Source organism: Canis lupus, chromosome 16 (genome assembly GCF_003254725.2).
Source record: "Canis lupus dingo isolate Sandy chromosome 16, ASM325472v2, whole genome shotgun sequence".
Taxonomy (NCBI): Eukaryota; Metazoa; Chordata; class Mammalia; order Carnivora; family Canidae; genus Canis; species Canis lupus.
In genome coordinates, this window is record NC_064258.1 from 36,703,294 (window position 1) to 36,718,338 (window position 15,045).

A 15,045-nucleotide genomic window follows, 5' to 3' on the forward strand; every position below is an offset into this window, starting at 1 on the left:
GCAGTAGAGGCAAAGGAAAGCATTTGCAGGCATTAGGAAAGCAAGATTCTGTGCGTGCTAATGACAAGAGCAACTGACTCTTAAGCAAAAGGGCAGGCTTTTTGGAGGAGCAGGAAAACTGATGTGGAAGTCTGTGTAGAATTTAGACAGAGGGAACTATAGGGCCAGGCGAATCAAGGGATGAGATCACAGACTGAGAGAATTTTCAGCAGAACCAGTCATGCACTTAGGCTGGAGCCAGAACAGTGTGCTCATGAGGCGCAATTAATGAGCCATAATGCCAGAAAGTAGGGAGGGAAGAGCTCTCGATGGTCTTGATCACCCTGCAAAAATGTGGACTTCCTCCAGGTAGTAATAATACATTAACCTTTCAACATGTTTAAGTAAAGAAGTAAAAGAGTCAGATCCATGATTAATGAAGCTATCTGTCCAAGCTTTCCTGGACACATATGCCACACATGGGCTTTTTTTTCATCCTAGGGACACAGGGCATTCAACGTCCTCCCCTAATAAAGGTAAGGACTTGGACATTTTTAATAAGAGATAAGAATGTTGCTCCCTACTCTAGCCACTTTCTGGAAAGTTCTGTTTTATGGAATGAAAAACTCTTCACTCATAAAAGAGGGAGAAAAGCTAATTTGAGCAAAGGGAAAACAAAATACTAAAAAGAAAAAGCATCTCAATTGAAAAGGGTAAGGAGGAGGCGATAGAGTAGAGGAAGAGGGTTAGGAGGAGAGGAAGGAGGAGGAACAGGAAATGAATCAGAGATAGACCTGTGAGTGGGGAGGATTCCCGACAGCCCAGGTGAGAGATGGTGGAACCGGAACTAGGGCACCAGGAATGGATAAAAGAAATTTGTGGAAGGAGAATTAATGGATTTTACCTGATATGGAGTTTGGGTAGCTAGAGAATTAAACAAATTTCAGAGAGCATTTCTAGAAAGTGAATTTGCAGAACACCACAAAAGACTTCTATGTTCCTACCCATTGATCTAGTCATTTTACCTCTAGAAGCCAATCTCAAAATGATCACAGGTGAACATAAAACACGTGTATCATATGCTTATCACTGGCTGGTATAGCAGTAGATAATAGAAGCAACCAGAGGGCACCTATGTATTTTGATATATCCAGAAAAAGGGATTAAGTACAAGGTTAAGTTTCTCAAGAACATTTAATGACATGGTTAAATGCTTTTGTAGATATAATCATGTTAAATTTTTTTAAAGTCAGGGTTCGCAGTGTAAGGTGCAATTCCAGTTTTGTAAAAACAAAAAACAAACCAAAAAACCCTAAAAACTCTGCCTATATACAGAAAAGGAAGAAAAGAAAATCAAGAAAATGATAACTGACTATTTCCGACTGATAAGATTGTGGATCAATTACACTTTTAGCAGGCTTTCTAAAATTGTATATAATTAACCTGTATTATTCTAATAAACAAAAAAATAACAACTGTAACAAATAGAAAGAGAAAATAACTAAACCTTCTGGCCTGTTACTTGCAGAAAGTCTTGTCAAATATTTTGATCTGAGGGGTGCCTGGCTGGCTTCATCAGAAGAGCTAGCCATTCTTGATCTCGGAGGTTGTGAGTTCAAGCCACACGTGGGGTGTAGAGGTAGCTTAAATAAATAAAACTTTAAAAAATTATATTTGAATATAATTTATTACAAAAGCACAGATGATGACTTTTTAAAAAATGATGTGAAGATTCAGATTCGATAACAAAGAATATCCCTTTTAAAATTATGATATTCAACATAATTGGAGTGATTAAACTTTAAATTAACTTTTGAGCTTCAGGCAGTTAGGGCAAAAAGAAAAAACCGGGTCAGCACATTTTCATTGTAATGTTGCATCTCATGCCAGACCAGCAAGGGGAAATATTGTATTTCCAAGCACTGCTTTCTAAATTAAATTCTTTAATGAGTGATAGAGACATGGATGTGCACTATGACAATGTAATAAGCTGATGTGACAGTGCCGTACATATATGTATTTGTGACTTTTACAAACTCTTTGCAGGTAAAAGATGAAATTCAGTAAAGTCAGCTGTGGGCAAAAGATACAGCTAAGTATATACCCTCTGGTGCTTCAGCTAGATCCAAAAAAAAAAAAGAAAAAAGGAACTAGATTGCCAAGAGAATATTCTCCAGCTTTATTGAGCCTAAGAAACACAAGCCTTGCTCATTAAAGAAAACAGCTTCCCAGCTCTCTCTTCCTAAAGATTCCAATTCAGTTGGCCTGGAGCGGAGTCTGGAACATATTAAAGAAACGCTCAGGTCCTGTTGGATGCGGGTGATCCAGGAAGCCCATTGGAGAAACAGGGACCCTAGAGAAGTGGATTGTCAAGCTTCATCTGCATTTTGTCTAACTAGTGCATTTCTTAGCTGCACTCTTAGCAAGATCCTGTAGTCCTGGAGTTCTGAATCGGTGGTGTTCCAACAGGGTATGGGTAGCCCTGAGCTTGCACAGAAACTTTACACGGGTTTCCTGCAAGGTCGTAGTTGGCATTTGTTTACAGGTAAGTCACTTCCCCTTGTACTCTTGTCCTTCTGCATTGAAGGTGCTTTGTCACCAGGGGGTGGGGAGGAAGCCTCTTCCCAAACAGCCCTTTTCATTCTCACTCCCTCAATCTCTACTCCCAGCTTGCCCCCAAGCCTGTCCACTGCCCTGGAGTGGAAAAAGGCCTGTGGTAAGTGGCAAAAGAACAGCTTTATATATTGGTGTCTGATGGACTCTAATGTGTGGGTAACAAACACTTTTGCAAGTCAGGAACAAACTGGAAGGAGAGATTTGTCAGCAATGATGATTGGCAATGAGGATATGATAGATCATGACAGATCATGGTGTAGTTCTCCATGTATCACTGCAGAGGAACTCAAAGACATGGATAACACTGTGGTCACAGCATACCTGCCATTTCCACTAATTTATTGATATGAATAACCTCTCTCTTTGCTTAAGTGTTTTTTTTTTTAAGATTTTTATATTTGTATAACCTTTACACCCAAAATGGGGCACCGACTTGCAAGCCTCAGATCAAGAGTCTACCCTTTCAAAGACTGAGCCAGCCAAGCGCCCCTCGATTAAGTCTTTAATAAGGAAAAATAGTAGGAGATTGGATGCTGAAGCTTATTTTGCTTGAACTAATTTTAATCTATGGATACCTGAAATTAGCAATAAAAGAGACACATTCATTTAATTAAATGATGTACTTTCAATGCATCTTCACTTTTTATGTTGAATATTTATCACAATTTGAAAGAAACTGATGTTGCTTTGATTAAAATTATGTATTACTAGTCATAAAGATAATCAATCCAAAAGGGAAAAATTGTAACACTTGGAGTTCTATGATGATAGGAAACAAAAAATTTCAAATTTCTATTTAGATACATATATTCTGATGGCCAAGAAATACGAAGCGTGGTTGAAAAAAGACTCCCGAGCTTAAAAAAGTGCTGTCAAAGGATATAATTCTGGAAGAAATGAAATGGGAGTCGAGGAGGAAAAGAAATAATGTCAAACATCTTACTGTGAAGAGAGCTCATGCATATTTAAAGTGGATCGTGGTGGTTATTAAATCTCTAGAGTTATCGGATTCTATTAAATATATTAGAAGACTGAAAGTTTTATTTCTAAATGTCAGCTTTTACAAATATATCAGAAATGGCATTTCGGGATCCCTGGGTGGCGCAGCGGTTTGGCGCCTGCCTTTGGCCCGGGGCACGATCCTGGAGACCCGGGATCGAATCCCATGTCGGGCTCCCGGTGCATGGAGCCTGCTTCTCCCTCTGCCTGTGTCTCTGCCTCTCTCTCTCTCTCTGTGACTATCATAAATAAATAAAAATTAAAAAAAAAAAAAAAAAAAAAAGAAATGGCATTTCTTGTAGTGACTTAAATGGGATGAGGAAATATCTTTATCAGCTTAACCATGTGCAAGGAGGTGTATGTAGCTTTTACCAAATTCTGCTCTAGAAGTGAAAAAGTTTGAGGTCATTCTCTGAATGTGCGCAGCCATAGAGTCCCTCTCTGGGAGGGCTTGGCTGCAGCCTGAGCCTGGCCTGGGGCTGTGCTGGAAAGCTGCATTTATTTGTGTAAGAATTTTGCCTTTTGGGGATCCCTGGGTGGCTCAGCGGTTTAGTGCCTGCCTTTGGCCCAGGGCGCGATCCTGGAGTCCCGGGATCGAGTCCCACGTCGGGTTACCCGCATGGAGCTTGCTTCTCCCTCCTCCTGTGTCTCTGCCTCTCCCTCTCTGTGTCTATCATAAATAAATTTAAAAAAAAAGAATTTTGCCTTTTTAAAAAAAAATTCATGAGAGACACACAGAGAGAGGCAGGGACATAGGCAGAGGGAGAAGCAGGCTCTCCACAGAGAGCCTGATGCAGGACCTCAACCCAGGACCCCGGGATCACGACCTGAGCCAAAGGCAGACGCTCAACCACTGAGCCACCCAGGTGCCCCGAGAATTTTATCTTTATATTGTATAGTACAGATCACCGAAAAAGAGCAAAGCTTTTTTTAATTTCATTTCTTTTTAAAATTTTTATTTAAATTCAATTTACCAGCATACAGTATAACATCATGTGCCCTCCTTAACACCCATCACCCGGTTACCCCATCTCTGCACCCGCCACCCCTTCTATAACCCTTTGTTCGTTTCCCAGAGTTAGGAGTCTCTCATGGTTTGTCTTCTTTAATTTTTCTCCAATCAGTCCCCTTCGCCTTCTCTTATGTTCCCTTTCACTGTTTCTTGTATTGCATGCAAAGCTTTCTGATAGCTGCTTTCATTCTTGCTATTCGCATCTTCCAAATGGGTAAAAAAAAGCATCAATTGGCCATATCCTAAGAATGGAATTAAAAATTTTATCGTAGATTTGTGGGGGCTGGAAGTTGATTAAGGAGAGGCACTATGTAAATTTTTCTCAGGAGGCTTCTATTGATTTATTCCAATAAATGAACATATCACTCAATGGAGCTCGAGCCTTCTCACTATAAGAATTGTTTTGTTTTTATTTTTTTTTTTTCATGAGAGATACAGAGAGAGAGAGAGAGAAAGGCAAAGACACAGGAGGAGGGAGAAGCAGGCTCCACGCAGGGAGCCGGACGCGGGACTTGATCCCGGGACTCCAAGATCAAGCCCTGGGCCAAAGGCAGGAGCCAAACCGCTGCGCCACCCAGGGATCTTCTACTATAAGAATTGTTGAAACATTTCTCACGAGTCCCTACCAGTCGCTCAGGTCCTGACATGACCTCAGTGAGGCCCTCATAGACCAGCTGATTTGGAGCAAGAGGAAGGAGCTTCCAAAGGGGTCTCGTCCCTCACCAAGCAAGCTAATGTCCCATATGGTTATTTGACAGACACGGATTGGTTTTTGAGAATTCTGCAGCGTGTTGGAACTGCGTGGTTGAAATTCAAGGAAGTTGTGGCCGGAGATTGCGAACTCATCCATGGGAAGGTGCTGGTGCGTACCATGGGATGTTTTATGGTCTCCATGTCATTCTTCAGGGCTCCAGACTCACCCCAAAATAGAAAGTGGAAATTCACTTAAAAGTCTGATTTTAGATTATTTGTTGGAATTTCTAGTCTTCTCACACTCTCTCTTTCTTCTGCTTTTTGAAGACCATGTCTTTATTTTTTCAATTTCTCAATACCTTTTGGTTTTGAACATATACCCCAGAGGGCAGTGCCTGCCAACACAGGGGATGTCCTGCCTGCCCTCCGCCCCATTTCTCAGAATTATGCTGCACCAAAGCGGAAAAGAGGCACGTTGGGGTTTACTGCAAGATGGTATTAGCTGTACGATAATAGAAGCTGAGTACTGGGGCCCCTGGGTGGCTGGGGTTGAGCATCTGCCTTCGGCTCAGGTTGTGATCCCGGGTTCCTGGGATCGAGTCCTGCATCTCCCTCTGCCTGTGTCTCTGCCTCTCTGTGTGTGTCTACAATAAATAAATAAATTCATACATACATAAATTCTTTTAAAAAAAAGAAGCTGAGTATTATGGAAACCTGCAGCTCTCCCTTTCCCTCGCCTCATTTACTACTTGCAGGGAGCACTTTGCTTCTGACACCTCTGGTCACCAAATATATGAGGTCTTTCCCCACACTAAGCAATTTGCTGTGACACCAGCTGGGCATCCTCCGATTTAACCCAATTCTGCTACTGTCTACCTTGGAGAGTGTCAGATCCCACAGGCTCATGCTGACCGCCCCCTCCCTCAGATGCCAGTCACAAAGAGTAGGTCCCCAGGTCACCCACAGCTTCTCTGTGATTTGGCCACAAATCAAACCTGAGAAGGTTTGAGTGATCAGCCAAAGCAGCTCACAGAACCCAGGGAAAAGCTTCCTTCTGCTTATAGTTTATTATGATACAGGATGCAGAGAGACACCCAGCTGAAGAGATGCATAGGGTGGTGTCTGGGTGGGTCCCGGGCGCAGGAGTCGGGGTTACCTTCCCCACATGTGGATGTGTCTGCCAGCCTGGAAGTTCCCTGCAACTCATACTTTTGAGACTTTTATGGAAGCTTTATCACATAAACATGATTAATCGTTAACTTCATTATCAGCCCCTCTCCTTTCTCAAGAGACTGGAGGCCGAAAATTCCAAGAATCTAATCGAAAATTCCAAGCAAATAATCATGGAGCTTTCTGGTGACCAGTCCCTATCCAGGAACCATCTAGAGTCCCCTCATTAGAACAAAGACACTCTTGTCACCCAGGAAATCACAAAGGTTACAGGACCTTTGTGCCAGAAACCAGGGGCACAGATCGGTATATATATATATATATATATAAAATTATTATTATTATTGTATCTCACAGGGACTTATAGTCCTAACTGGCCAGAACTTTATAGAAACAATTATGCCCATGATATTTGGCAAGATCTTCAACATCTCTGCACAGCACATTTAAAAAATAGCTTACTTTTTTGACGGTAAAAGTAATGATAACAGGACAAATGATTTCTTTTTTTTTTTAAGATTATTTATTTATTTAAGAGAGAGAGCAGGAGCAAGGAGGGAGGAGCAGAGGAAGAAGGAGAAGCAGACTCCCTGCTAGCTGAGGAGGGAGCCCGACTGGGGCGGCAGGCTCCATCCCAGGACCCTAAGATCCTGACCTGAGCTGAAAGCAGATGTTTAACCTACTGAGCCACCCAGGTGCCCCAGGCAAATGATTTCTGATTGTGCCAGCAGCATGTCCACTGTGCTCAGTGCTTCCCCTGCTCTGTCCAATGCCTGCTGACTGCAGGGCCTTTAACAAGTATTGAAAAAGCAATAGAGCCAAATCAAAACAACACGAACCAAAGAAACTAGAAAAACCTACTTGTAATCCCTACCACTAAAAGGCAGCTACGATGAATACTTGATCCTATTTTCTTCTAGTCCCAGTCTTCCATATTTCGAATATTTGAGACCATCGACTATATGGATGTGTGATAGCGGCTTCAAGTCAACACAGTTTGAGAACTGGCCAAGGAGCAAGGGATGGAATCGGAGCAGATGTGGGTGGTGGGGACAGGCTTCCTGCGACAGGGGAGAGTAGCACGTAGAGACATGACTCCGGACCCTCTAGGTACAGCCTTTACCTGCTACCTGAAAGAGGACTCAGCCGTGTGGCTGTGGAGTCAGGTTCAAGGGCAAGGAAAGGCCAATATTCCATAGTCTTTCTTCAAAAGGAAGTGCTTAGAGGATAGGTACACATTATGGCGGGTTGCTGATGCTCACCTCAGCATGAGAGCATGATAACTCTGCAAAGATTTAGCTGTTTTCTCAACCTTGACGGGGTCACCTGGACAGAGAGTGACACCAGCTTCTTCAGCTGGAAGCCAAGGGTGCGGACAAAGCCCTAGTTACCCACCTACTCTCTAGTTACCCACCTGCTCCCCCGGGGAGCAACTGCATTTCTGCTTATTTCTCTCTTTTTGGTTAATTAAATTGGGAAATATAGCAGGTGTATGGGTGTGTGTAGGATGTCACTTCCTACACACCTGTGACTCTCCTTCAATGCTGCAGCATTATAGCAGGAACACTCGCCCAGGCCAAATAAATACACAATATTCTATTTCACAGCTATGTTCTTTTTTTTTTCTCTAATGCAGTATTATATATATTAAGTTTCCAAATTATTATTATTATATATAATGTGCCACATGTTTCAACATTTAGAAAGTCTTTCTACAACTCTTATGTATTTGTTCTTCATTGATACCTACTAGGTGTATGTCACGGGCCTGGGCAATTTGGAGGCTCCAACGAAGATTAGACACTGCCCCAGAATTTATGACTTACAAGGGAATTAATACTCCGTGGATAGAAGCCATGTTTTGTTTCATGGCTTAGCATGGACTCTGTGAGATGGGCAAGGCAGGTGTAACTTCTCCATTTGATAGGTGGGAACGATGGAAGAGCAGAGAGGTTATGACACTTGCTTCCAGTTACACAGAATGTGTCTCGAGCCTCACACTTGATTTTTTGGCTGGGCCTGGATTTCTGGGTTGGAAGAGTCATTTTCATTCAGAACTTTATTTTTTATTTTTATTTTTTTAAAGATTTTATTTATTTGAGAGAGACAGAGCTCACAAGTGTAGGCGGGGGGAAGGAGAAGCAGACTCCCCACTGAGCAGGGAGCCCGATGCAGGACTTGATTCCAGGACCCCGGGATCATGGCCTGAGCTGAAGGCAGATGCTTAACCAACTGAGCCACCCAGGCATCCCTCATTCAGAATCTTAAAGGCATTCTTCCAGTATATTCTTACTGAAAGATTGCCATTCAGAAGTCTGATACCGTTCGGATTCCTATTTTTTATTATTATAAAAATTTTGTTATTCCCGTGTCCTGGCTCTTCTAGAAATGTTTAGACATTTCTTCTCACTTCTAGTTCTGAAGTTTATAAGCAATGTGTCATGTTCTGAGTCTTTATTTATAGTCATAGGCAATCACAGGGTCTAGAATCTGGAGAACTATGTTTTTAGTTTGGGGAAGTTTTCTTCTATTTGTCTTTGATAATTTTCTCTGCACTATCTTCTCTGTTCCCTCTTCTTGGAATTCTGATTATTTTGTCGTTGTGCTTCCTGCGATGATCCTCTGATTCGTTACCTTTTGCATCCTTTTGTCTTTTTAAAAAACTACCTGAGAGATTTATTTTCAATACTTATACTGATTTTTTAAAAACACTGGCTGCCAGATTTTTTATTTCCAAGGCTTTTCTTGGTCTTTGTTCTTTTTAAAGATTTTTGCTTACCTTGATTCATAAATGCCACATTAGCTTATTTCTCTGAACATATTCATCATTTCCATGGAATTTTCTTTCACTCTCTATGTCTTCTGAATTTCTGATTTCCGTTTGTTTATTTTTGTCTCTTTTGCTTTATTTTTACTTTTGTTTTAGGTCTTCTCCTTAAATACTTGGCAAGTTGTACCAGGCCATTTAGGGGAGAGGCAGATTTCTGAGCTGATTGTAAGTTGTGTGTCTTCTGAGGTTGGTGTCTGGTGGGCTTTATTGTAATGTGGCTCAGAAGGGACCTGGATGCTTTACTGCTTTGCTGGACAACATCTCATTGTTAATAGCTCCCCGAGGAGGACACATGTGCCCCGTTTCCTGCCATGAGCATGTTAGTCTGGCTGCAGGTGTTACAGAGCAGGGCAGAGGGAGAGGCTGGTGGGGGATGTCCTGGCTCAGTGGGAGACTTCCACTTCTATTTTTTGAACTGGCATCTTACTCTATCCATCGGAGGGATCTTGATCATCATCACTAAAGAAACTTGTGGCTGTTCTTAGGGTTTCTTGATAACTTATTCAGATACCAATCTAAACCTATCTGTATTCTGTTCTTTATTCCCTCAATCTTGTTACTTCGAATATATATGAGCATCAGAGGGAAAGTTGCTGATTCCGTGGCTGTATATCAAGGAGCTTTTATTGCTCAATTAATATATACAGTCTGAGTTACAGATATTTTAGTCATTATATACAAGTAAGGAAAAAAATCAATAAAATGAACATATTACCAGCAACTGCTCAAACACTTGTCAGTGTAAACTGTCAACAGCGATTATTCATAGGACGGATGAAATAAAAAATCTCACATCACAAGAAAGACACATTTGTTAGAAATCTTTTCTTTTTTAAAGATTGTATTTATTTATTCATGAGAGACACACAGAGAGAGCCGGGGGTGGGGGGGTGGGGGTGGCGGTCAGAGACACAGGCAGAGGGAGAAGCAGACCCCTGCAGGGAGCCCGACGTGGGACTTGATCCCAAGACCCCAGGATCATGCTCTGAGCTGAAGGCAGATGCTCAACCACTGATCCACCCAGGCATCCCTGAAATCTTTTTAGGTGACACAATGTCAAGCATTGGCAGATACAGCTTAGCATCTCCTGGCTATTGAAACCAAAGTTTGAAATGATCCCCCTGCCCGTGGATGAATAACTCTTAAAAGCACAGGTTAGCAGAGCTGCAATGGATTTTGTAGAAGAATTAAAACCAGGTTAATTTTATTTTGTCTAGCTTTCTGAAACTAAGGCTCAGAAAGGGAAAATAATTTGATTATTCTCTCCAGTTAAACCTTACATACTTTTTATAATATTCTTTTTTAAGTTGGGTATTTCTGTAGCAATTATGGCAAGTCTTCCATGTTTCTAGGATCAGCTTTAGCTTGTGTGGTGCAGTGAGACTTCCCTCAAATATTTGCTAAAGCATAGAATTCATTTGACAAAAGAGAAGGTTTTGTATTCCCCAATAAAAGATAAAACTTGGGATCCCTGGGTGGCGCAGCGGTTTGGCGCCTGCCTTTGGCCCAGGGCGCGATCCTGGAGACCCGGGATCGAATCCCACGTCGGGCTCCCTGGTGCATGGAGCCTGCTTCTCCCTCTGCCTGTGTCTCTGCCTCTCTCTCTCTCTCTGTGACTATCATAAATAAATAAAAAAATTTAAAAAAAAAATAAAAAAAAAATAAAAGATAAAACTTGAAGAGCAGAATTCCTGAGCTGCTGGAAGCTCTTTCACCTTCTGTCCTCATGACCAAAGCCCTTCAACAAGCTCTCCACTGAGAGAGCTGGTTAAAGCCGAGCCTTTTTTTTTTTTTTTTTAAGATTTTATTTATTTATTCATGAGAGACCCAGAGAGAGAAGCAGAGACACAGGCAGAGGGAGAAGCAGGGTCCCTGTGGGGAGCCTGATGTGGGACTCGATCCCAGGATCCCGGGATCATGACCTGAGCCAAAGGCAGATGCTAAACCACTGAGCCACCCAGACATCCCAAGCCCAGCCCCTTAAACCAGGTCTCCCTTCCCCTTGAGCGGATGGTCCAGAGCCCAGGCCCATACTTGCTTCAAAAGTCACATGGGTCTGAATGCTCATTCTCTGAATTTAAGCCTGGCTATGTCTATGTCCTCTTGATCCCTCAGTGTGACTTCATGAAGCCACCTAGGTCCTTCCTGGCCCTCAGTGACTATGGCATCAGGACCCTTACTGAGTAGACACAGAGATAGGATTCCATGTGCAAGGGACATATGAGCCAGGACAGGCCAGGAGCCTGTGGACCAGAGCCCTGACTCTAGGGGGAGCAGGGGCAGGAGGAAGGGCTGGGAGGAAGGGTTGCAGACAGCAGTGCCCCTCTAAGGGCTCTACGGCCAGGTTGGAGCCGAGTTCCAGAGCTAAGGGATGGTCAGAGGAGGCCCAGTCCTCAGCCTTGGCCTGGAACAGTCCAGAGAGGAGATGCCAGGGCGGCCAGTCAGCTGGCTCCCTGCAGCAGGAGGTCTGGGCCATGCATCTCCAGGGCGGCCACCCTTCGGCACCTTTTGTCATTTGGTGCTTTCTCGTCCTGCCTCACTGAATTGTTCTTTTAGCCTATACTGTTATTAAACATCATGGTTAACATTTATGGAGCATTTATGACAGCCAGCTGCTCTGCTAAGCGCTGTATTTGCAAAAGAGGAACAAATTGCTCGGGTCTCAAACACACACCCTTAACATGAACTTTATCAGTTGTCTTTCATATCTGAATTTATATTTGGGGCCCACATTCCACTAAGAATAGGAATGTCATTTTAGCCGATTCATGTTTTCTGCTGTGAACTCTGGGGCTCTCACCTCCCTCCTTCCTCCTCAGTGTTGCATCTAAGGTCCTCAGAGGGGGGTTTAGAGTCAAGGCGCCTGTGGGGGTGTCCAGTCCCTCATCTGCGTGTGTCCACACTGGCATCTTCTGCTGAATCCCACTGCCGCTGGCCTCTGGTGTGTTTCTCTACACCTGGACAATGTTCAAATTTGTCTGGTTTCCCATGGAAAGATCTGCAGCTAACCCTACTTCTGCCTTTCGACACCTCAAGGTTTCTCTGGGCCGCTGTGATGCCCACCAGTGCCACTAGGGAACTCAGGGGCACCATCTCAGCTGCCCTCATAGTGACACCCACTGCGGCGTCTCCTCCCTTTAGGGGAAGGGATGCCTGAGTCCTGCTGTTTCCCAGGATCTACCCGGGAGGTAAGATACAGGCTACTTCCATCTTCAGATTCTCAGGCTCCTCTGGAGGTTTTGTTATCCCATGACCCACAGTCAATGTGGGGATGTGGGATATGGGCCTTAGAACTCTGGCTCACCCTGCTGCATATTCAGGTTTGCTTTCCTTTTGCTTCTCTCTGTCAAGCCCAGGGGATCATCTCTTCTCAGGCAGAAAGTTGGGTCAGCAGTATTCTCTTAAAATCACCATTTTTAAAGATTTAAAAATATTTTCAATGCTTGAGTCTTGGCTTTTGCTAAGTGCTTTGCATCTGTTATCTCAATTGCAACAGCAAAATGTTTATAATGTTTACAGAGTGGTTCAGAGAGGTAAACTAGCTGGGCTAAGGCCACACAGCCTGCAGGTGCCAGGCTGGGTTTGAAAATACTTGATGAGACTTCAGAGCCTACGCTCTTATCATTCCTTGAATTCTCCCTGGAATCATTGGTACTTTCTCCTTTAGGGCAGGTTTTGTTTTCTCAAATAACGTTTAAGCATTTTAGAAACAGGATCCATGAAATACTTCCTCTGTAAAATGGGTTTAAATGAAGCTGGAGAGTTGTTACTTAGTTGTAAGAAAACATTGTATCTGCCCTAAAAGACAGAAATTGTTGTTCAACTGGCCTAAGGTCATCACTCAGCATTCAATCAGGAAGTCTTTTTTTTTTTTTTTTTAAGATTTTTTTTATTCATGACACAGAGAGAGAGAGAGAGGGAGGCAGAGACACAGGCAGAGGGAGAAGCAGGCTCCATGCAGGGAGCCTGCTGTGGGACTCGATCCCAGGTCCTCAGGATCACACCCTGAGCCGAAGGCAGCGCTAAACCACTGTGCCACCTGGGCTGCCCCGATCAGGAAGTCTTTAAGAGGAGAATAATCTGAGGTACAGGCTTTGTGGATCACTCACCACAGACAGGGTTGAAGCAGGTGAGTTCTGGACACTTCCAGCTGAAAGAGTGCCTGGATACTGAGCAAGTGAAAGATAACAACCAGATGATAGCTTTACACACTTTATAGGTACACACAGAAAGAAGTTTTTCTTGACTTTTCTCCCCCCAAATGTGTACGTATTTATATGTTCGCACATGAATATATAAGCATGGAGGAAAAAAGGAGGAAAAAATGTAATATTTGTAACGTGCTATCCTGATTAAGTGTGGGCTTTCCTGAGCAACATGGGGGAAGAAGATAGGGTGAAGCCGAGCAAACCAAAAGGGGAAAACCCAACTTGAGTGAAAAAATTTAAGAAGATGTAAACTTTGAAACCAATAGCAATAAAAAGAAAGATCTGCATCATCTTTATAGTTTGAGGAAGGTATCAGAGAGTTTTCATGAAGAAGATAAATGAAGAAAGAAAAGCAGTAATTGACCTGAGCTGAATGGTGACAGATTGTGGTGTATCACATGATGTCCTGTGGACTCCACACCCCTGTTGGTGCAACTACTGCATTGTACTGTGGTTTGTGGTTTGGTTTATGCAGCTAACACAGCTCCAGGAACCTGTTGACATGAATGAATGGGGGAGGAAGGAAGGGAGGAAGGAAGGAAGGAAGGAAGGAAAGAAGGAAGGAAGGAAGAAATGACATCTTTCACCAGATGAACAGCTCACTGAAGCTAGTGTGGTCACCTAATACGGCCACTTGACTAATTTGACTTCTCAAGAACTTAGCAATTTCATGTACCCAGTTGCTCTAGGGTTCATTTTGTTTGTCTTTTAAAGATTTATTTATTTATTGGGGGGGGGGCAGAGGGAGAGAATCTTCAAGCAGACGCCTACTGAGCGAGGAGCCCCTTGAGGGGATTGACCTCACAACCCTGAGATCATGACCTGAGCTGAAACCAAGAGTCAGATGCTTAACTGACTGAGCCACCAGGCGCCCCACTCTAGATTTTTTGAATGGGACATTCCTCTATAGATACCATCAGGAAAATAAAATATGGAAAAGCCTCATGGTGAAATAACATTTTATCTTTCTTGGGGGAAGGTTGTCCCAGCCGTTAGCTGTGGGGTGATAGATGTTCCCATGTACTTACGTAAATCAAGTATATCACACTGTAAAGAGTTGTTGACTTTGTTTTTTTTTTGTTTTTGTTTTTGTTTTTTTTTTTGAGTTGTTGACTTTGAACCACAAGATTTGGGTTTGAACCTCGGGCTTATCATTTACTAGTCGTATTATTTTTTTGGACAAGGACCTTGATTTTTCTGAGCTTTGATTTGTTTCCTTGTCTATAAAAAGTGGGATAAGAGTAACTTAGCTTATTGGATTGTGAAGAATAAATGGGGCGATGCATGGACAAGGTGCCTGGCACAGAGGCAGCATGAAATAAATGCTGGTATTTCTTGTGAGTATCATTCTTCTTATTTCTACTGGAGCCTCGAGTAGGCGGGGTAAGGCCTCCTCTCAACCTCTGGCTAATTCAAGAGGGGAGGAGCAGGGGTCAGGGGTGACTAAGTGGAATTTCCAGGCTGAGAATGTGTGGCCCTGGGATGCTACACTCCAGTCATCTCAGAGGCTGGCAAGGGAAGATGTTCCTGGTGCTAAT

At 43.0% G+C, this 15,045-nt stretch overlaps 1 long non-coding RNA gene across 1 annotated transcript in view; it reads left to right on the forward strand.

Moving 5' to 3' along the window:
* The first annotated feature begins 2,043 nt into the window (after positions 1 to 2,043).
* The window catches only part of LOC125752609 (uncharacterized), a 28,044-nt gene continuing 15,042 nt past the window's right edge, over positions 2,044 to 15,045 (forward strand). The window contains exons 1-2 of the long non-coding RNA XR_007402559.1: positions 2,044 to 2,524; positions 5,365 to 5,468. This is a non-coding gene — a long non-coding RNA (uncharacterized LOC125752609). The remainder of the gene's footprint in view (positions 2,525 to 5,364; positions 5,469 to 15,045) is intronic.